Consider the following 7,113-nt stretch of genomic DNA (forward strand, 5'->3'; position numbering starts at 1 on the left):
CACCTGATCTCAACTGTGGCTGCACATAATCTAACACAGATTCACAGGATCACTCAGATTGGAAAAAATATTGGGAGACCATCTAGCACCAACCTCTGCTGAAAGCAAAGTTAGTTCAGAACAGGTTGCTCAGGGCTTTATCCAGTTGGGTCTTGGAAAATTTGCAAGGATAGAGAATCCAAAATTTGAAATGATAGCCTGGTCCTACCTACATGGCTTTCTAGATTGAAACACTGTCCTTTCCCTCAAGTGTATTGATGGGGAGAGACAAGGTTAAATTAAAATATGTAAAGTGGTTTAACAGGTCACTGCTGGAAAGAGAAAAGCATTTAAGTGTTTCACTGAAGTAGTGTTCATTATATCACACAAACTTGCATTCAGGTTAACTTGTTTACAGCAGGAATCAAGTCATAGCCAGCAGCTTGAAGTAGAATTAAAACCGGGTTATATCTTATGGATGGTGGGAAAATGGAAGAATGAACTTTAGGTCTTAAAAATAATACAGCACAGGGATACAAAATTTTAACCAGGAAAACACATCAGATGTTTATGTATGTTAGGTGTTTATTTTTCAATCAAGTACATGTGCCCAGATCATGACAGGATGTTTGAACTGTGCACATCAGGTCTTTTACCCACTGTTTATATGAATGTCATTCACTATCAGGCCTCTGCGGAAGATAAACAGATTGAAGAGAGATGGGGACGTATCAGAGTTTTGCATTGCTTCCGCCTCTAACTCTGCTCTTGGTGCTACAAGAAACAAAACCTCTTGACCAGAAGAATGTCAGAAAAAACAGGGAAGGGAGAAAAAGAATTAGTCACAGACCAGGAGGCAGAGAACAGTGTAAACCAAAGGCATCTACCAAAATGCTTAGAGACAGGCACTCTTGAGACCATGAGACATCCAGGGCAGTTATTCTGGAGTCTGAAGATGACAGACACAAAGCAGCTGAAACTAAGACCAAAAAGACACATGATCCACTTACCTGGCAGACAATATTCAATATGCATGCCAAAGAGACTTGCTAAGGGGACTGCAGGACTGCCTAATCCTTGCTGATGTTCAGATCATTGGGCTTCTTCCCCACTCCAACACCTCTGAAGTCTCAGAAGGAACAAAGCCAAGCAGGAGGCTTGAACCCACACATAGTGCAGGGAGGGGGCTTAAAAGCTAATCACAAATCAACCAAAAGTGCCTGTATAGTTTTGCTGCCCCCCATTCCTACCATCCTCTTCGCTACAAACCTTCACACCGATTTGAGAAACATCTATGAAAAGGTAAGACCTTGTGCACCCACTGCTACCTCAGGCTAGCCAGAGAGCCCAGGGAGGACTCCGAAATCTTCAAGACTTCTGCATTAAGTGAGACATACCAGTAAAGCACTCCCACAAATCCCTTCTAGCAAGATCTTGTACTGCTTCATTCAACATGCAACAGCTGCAGATTATTCTTTGATACAGTGCAACACCATGGTCAAATTGACATAAAACATGGGCACAAGCTCTAAGCCAGAAGTATGTTTTCGCAGAGCCACCTTTGCTCTGTTTTTGCAGCAGGTTATCCTTAGGTTTCACACACTGTTAAAACCAAAAGACAACATCCAAATGCATTCAGTGGTCTGTGCTCCTGTGCTACTTTCCCCAGATGTTTTCCCTTCCTTCTTCCTCCTCTGCAGGGATGCCAGTTTACTGTGTATATGAGGAGAGATTTAGAGACTATTGTACAGGCATTGGAGTATGTGCTACAAATAAGAGGTTAAATCCCTGTAATTTGGGGGAAAATGCCCTAATACTGCTGAAGATCACCAAGGTCACTCATGCAGTCATACACTGTAGCGACTTGGTTTGGGCCCTCAGCTGCATGGCATGGGCACAACCATCCCACTGAAGTTAGCCATAAAACTCACTTTGACCATTATAAGAGTAGGTTTAGGGCTACTGCTTCTGAAATTCCCATTCATGGGATACCACCTTTACATTCAAAAGGTAATTAGAATAATGGTTTAACCTATGTACCCAACACAGGGTTGTAAGCTAAGAATGAAAGGATATTTGCAGTGTTCATTTCTACATTCAAGCTTTTAGAGCACAAACTACTAACTTGATTGTTATTGAAAGGTCACTCATACCAACTAGAGATTAAGATGAACAAAAGGCAGCTGGTTAGGGGAACTCTCCCTTTACACACTTTATAACACTGATTGAAATAACAAGTAAAATGATAGCAGGATTATGCACAAACCCCCAACAACCCCAAAACTCCAGTGCTACTCTTGAATAGGTAACATACCCAGACTCCAAAAGAAAACAGCAAGTAACAAAACAACAGCATTTAGTAACAAAACATGGCCTTCAAGCCTATGAGAAACAGCAACTTGCCAGCTGTACCAAAGAGCTCTATTGATGAAAACAGTAGGTGGAACAAAGAGACAGAGGAGCAGCAAGGACAGGGTAAAGGTATATTCTTCTGCATAGGAGAACTGATGAATTTACCATTCAAATATCTGCAAACTCAGAGTGGAAAGACCACTTCCCTTGCATTTGGAGTAGTATCACACATTTCCTTTCTGACTATGATACCATCAAAGCCCAGTGTACTTTGTGTAGCACACTGTCCCTTGGCTGAAGCGTTGTCTTTTTAAAAGACAAAACCACCTCATTCTATGTATTTTCACATGAATCATCCCTAACCCCATGTGTTTGAGGTGCAATGTAATACTGTGGCACCATGGGCACAAAGACACACATATACCTATTTTCTGTTTTGGGAGCAGCCAGAGCATCAAGGCATCATTTGAGCAGTCACATTTACTACAAGATAATGCTACAGGACAGCATAGGTTTGAGCCTCCTTTGGGTGGGTGAGAGGGTAGTAAGCTGTTGCTTAAGGCATTAATCCATGGGCATAGTTGAAAGGGCTGACACTGTAATAGATTATTGTCCCCATTGTCTTTGAGAGCGGTAACTTACCCATGCAATCCCCATGGTTTTGAAATGAAGATTTTCAGATGTGCACACCCCTGGCCACTATCTGGGGCCTGCACCAGCACCATGTGTTATTCCTCATTCCTAGTAGAAACCCCAGATGAACCCCATTCCTCACTTAATGTGTTGCACTCAGTGTATTTCCCACATGGCTCCTGAAAGGCAACCTTGTGTTGCTACTCCTCCTTGGTACAACAGCTGCAGGGTAAGAGTACCAAGTCCTAGTTTCAAGCATTTTGTTTCAGAGTCTCATCATTTCCCATCATGAGCGGGGTGGGGGGAGATAAAGGCCGTCAGTCTGTCTGCAGAACAGGCTGGCTCTGTTTGCCCCGTGCCCCAGCAAACAGAGGTTGTCGACTTTTAATGGAGCACTCAGGTTTCCGTCGATGCCAGCTGCAGATAGAACAGCCCAGCAGCAAACAAATTCAGGTCCCTGGGGGCCGCTCAGATTCTCCTCTTATTTGTTAGTTTACCTGTAAAATACAGTTGGGCTAATTCCTGCTTTTGTGGTTGCAAAGATATGTTTCCCTCCTCTTTTGAGTTAGTAGAGGGGAAAAAAAATGAGCAAGTGCAGCAAGGCTAATGGAGTAAGAGAGCGTTTCTCACAGCTTAGGCAACAGCAAACGTTTTCTGCTGGGGATTGTTTGCCTAACACCCTGCACAGAGGTGAAGTTGTGCAGCACTTTGTAATAACTAAGACCCATTCGTTACACACAAAGGTGGAGAAGGCATCCTAGTACCTACATGTTCAGATAGGCTTAAATCCAATAGCTCCTCACGACATCAGCTGTTGAACTTATTATATGCTTATTACAAGGCCAAGAAAGGAGAAGGAATTATCAGCAAATGTATTACTTGATTTTTAAATATTAACAAAAACATTTTAATCACACCTGAAAGTACTGTGTTACTGAAATGGACCAGAATACTCACCTGCAATTCAAATCCCCACTGATTTCATACATGAAAATGAGCCTGAATGTCTCCTCAGACTCTTTTTAGGATTCATCCATGTCACAAAACTGTTGTTCAATTCAGGTGCAAAATTTGCTGCTTCTTAGCGTACATGCTGTGATTTTGATTTAGCACGAGCCACGAGAGTGAAAGGCTGCAGCACTGAAACTGGATCCAGTCCGGCTTCAGATGCTTGGCACCTGAGTGTTTGGTGACAGCTCTGATTTAGGGCTGTGACTACAGCATACTTTAATGAGAAAGTCAAGGCTGTGAAGACTAAGTCTTGCAGGTCAAGATTAAAATGCACCTACAGAACCAGGAAAACTTGCATATTGCCTGCGTACAGCACACTTTGCACCAAAGTAGTCCACATTCCTGAGCATCCGCTCACACATTAAAGAAATTCGACTTTTCTCTGAAAAATGGATTCTAATAAAAACCAAAAATAAACACATGGCTTGTGGACAGCAGGCTCCACATAGGTCCAGTTTGCAGCTGAAGCCAAATGAAAGCAGAGTGAAAAACTCTGAAAAAGTCACCTAGAATATAGGAGTACATAGCTTGATTTAGAATAAACTTTTGATGGCTTTCCACATGACATTCACATAAGTAAGCTAGGAAAAATCACCTAGAGAAACTCATTATAGGCTGAAGCATAACACTGTTTGGAGAACATTAAAAGAGTAGTTATCAATGGAAGTTTGGGATAATATGCATACCATTCCATTAAGCATGGTTCACAGAGGTCTGTCCTTGAGCTAATTCTATTTAATATTTTCATTAATGATCTTGATGGCTGGATAGATCAGGTGGGAATGAGTATGTTGGAGGAAAGGATTGGAATTTAAGTGACCCTGGCAAATTGGGGAAGTAGTCTGAAAAAATAGGAAGCTATTTAAGAGGGGACGTAGAGATATGCAAGTACAGAATGTAAAATGAAAGCCCATGTAACACACCTATATAGAATGGCATCATGATACTGAGCTCGCACATTAAACTTAAGGCAATAAACTTCTGCTTCTGCAAAAGCCACAGATTGGGAAGCATAAATAGGAAGATGGCCTGAGACACGCCCAAAGTTAAAATCCTGCTTTATTCAGTCAGTACTCATGAGGCCTTAGCTAGAGAACTGCCTAGTTGAGAGAAATACACTTAAGGAAAGACATTGACCATTTGGAGAAACTCAGGAAGACACAAACAACTCCAGATCTAGGAAACACAGCCCCCAGGGGGAAAGACTGTGCAAACTAAGAACCAGAGGAAAGAAGAATGAGCATGGATGTGATCAGTCTTCAAGTACATAAAAGAGCGTTGCAAAGAGAAAAGAAATAGTCTGTTCTCTGTACCTGTCCTGGTTTCAGCTGGGATAGAGTTAACTGTCTTCCTAGTAGCTGGTACAGTGCTATGTTTTGCGTTCAGTATGTGAAGAATGTTGATAACACTGATGTTTTCAGTTGTTGCTCAGTAGTGTTTAGACTAATGTCAAGGATTTTTCAGCTTCTCATGCCCAGCCAGTGAGAAAGCTGGAGGGGCACAAGAAGTTGGCACAGGACACAGCCAGGGCACCTGACCCAAACTGGCCAACGGTGTATTCCATACCATGTGACGTCCCATCCAGTTTAGGAACGGGGATGTGGGGGGGGGCAGGGATTCACCGCTCGGGGACTGGCTGGGTGTCGGTCGGCGGGTGGTGAGCAATTGCACTGTGCATCATTTGTACATTCCAATCCTTTCATTATTGCTGTTGTCATTTTATTAGTGTTATTATCATTATTAGTTTCTTCTTTTCTGTTCTATTAAACTGTTCTTATCTCAACCCACGGGTTTTGCTTCTTTTCCTGATTTTCTCCCCCATCCCACTGAGTGGGGGGGAGTGAGTGAGCGGCTGCGTGGTGTTTAGTTGCTGGCTGGGGTTAAACCACGACAGTACCACAGTGGATAGGGATAAAAAAAAATAATAAATAGGCTTATACTGCAACATGCAAGATTCAAGTGAGATACTGGGAAGAAGGAACCTGTTCCCTCCCCCTCCCAAACAGCCCTAATGGTAGTAAAGTCCTGTGGCAGCTAGTGACAAAATCTCTAAAAACAAGTTAGGTGGACACCTGAAAAGAACAACATACATACAGCTGATCCTTCTTTCGGGTAGGGAGAGAGACAAGATGACCTTAGAATTCCCTTCAAGCAGCAATAGCCCCTGTCATTCTATATACATCTAACAGATGACTACTCTTCACTGAAAAGGCACAGAGATGCTTATCAATGACAGATTCATAAGAGATCTTGCTAATAGATAGGACAAAAGGGGGTTTGCTTTCTTAATATCTTTATATTGATCCTAAATTGGACACAGTCACTCCAAGACTCAGGGAAATTTTGAAAAAACAACTGCTTCTTTTGAACATTGCTGGTAAGTTCACGACAAAGCAAGGCATGGGATTCCAATGAAAAAATGCAGATGTCAGAAACAGACTAGAAGCTCAATAGACACTACTTTTCATTTGATCTGGTGCAATCTTAGAAGGAGACACTACTGTATTGTCCTCCAAATCACGCATGTAACAGAGCTCCTCCTCTTAACACATGAATGTCACAAGCTGGAATGGATGTGGCACTGCTGCACTGTAACTTGTGCTGTTGCTGACCATCCCTCCAAGAAAGGCTGCACACCTGTGGTTATGTGAAGAGATTCTCCTACCTCATATAGCACACAGTCACTTACCTGGATTCAGTATTTTGAGCTCAGAGTGACAGAAACTCTGGTACCGCAAGCACAAACAGCTAGTTTAGCCACAAAGAGAAAGACACGTAATTTGCAAGCCAGGAGCCACAGGCTGTTTATACCAGAGCATCCCAGTCATAAACGTTTAATTAACTCAGCCTTTTTTCAATCATGACATATTTTCTACATCACTGCTCATTTTTGACTTATTGCAAAGCCCCTCCTGAAGTGCTGGACTCGGAAGTTACTGCAATGAGCAGAAGCCAGGATAGCCAAGTACAGAATGGTAGTGCTGGGTTTGCTCAACCCCTCCTCAAGGGTTGCCTGGATCGAGATGCACGATACCTGCAAAAGTCCTTCCAGCAAAAACTCATTCCACAGTGCTTTCTGACATGCTAGCTTAAAGTTCAGATGAATAATGAATATTTCAGTTTTCCTAATTTAAAACA

At 42.4% G+C, this 7,113-nt stretch overlaps 1 long non-coding RNA gene across 1 annotated transcript; it reads right to left on the reverse strand.

The window, feature by feature from the left end:
- Positions 1-546: 546 nt before the first annotated feature.
- On the reverse strand, positions 547-6,870 carry LOC128137704 (uncharacterized). Its single transcript, XR_008233802.1, has 2 exons — positions 5,873-6,870; positions 547-5,288 (listed from the first exon to the last, which is right to left on the reverse strand). It is a non-coding gene; the product is annotated as an uncharacterized LOC128137704 (long non-coding RNA).
- Between the last annotated feature and the right edge of the window lie 243 nt (positions 6,871-7,113).

The sequence above is a fragment of the Harpia harpyja genome, chromosome Z (genome assembly GCF_026419915.1).
Source record: "Harpia harpyja isolate bHarHar1 chromosome Z, bHarHar1 primary haplotype, whole genome shotgun sequence".
Lineage (NCBI taxonomy): Eukaryota > Metazoa > Chordata > Aves > Accipitriformes > Accipitridae > Harpia > Harpia harpyja.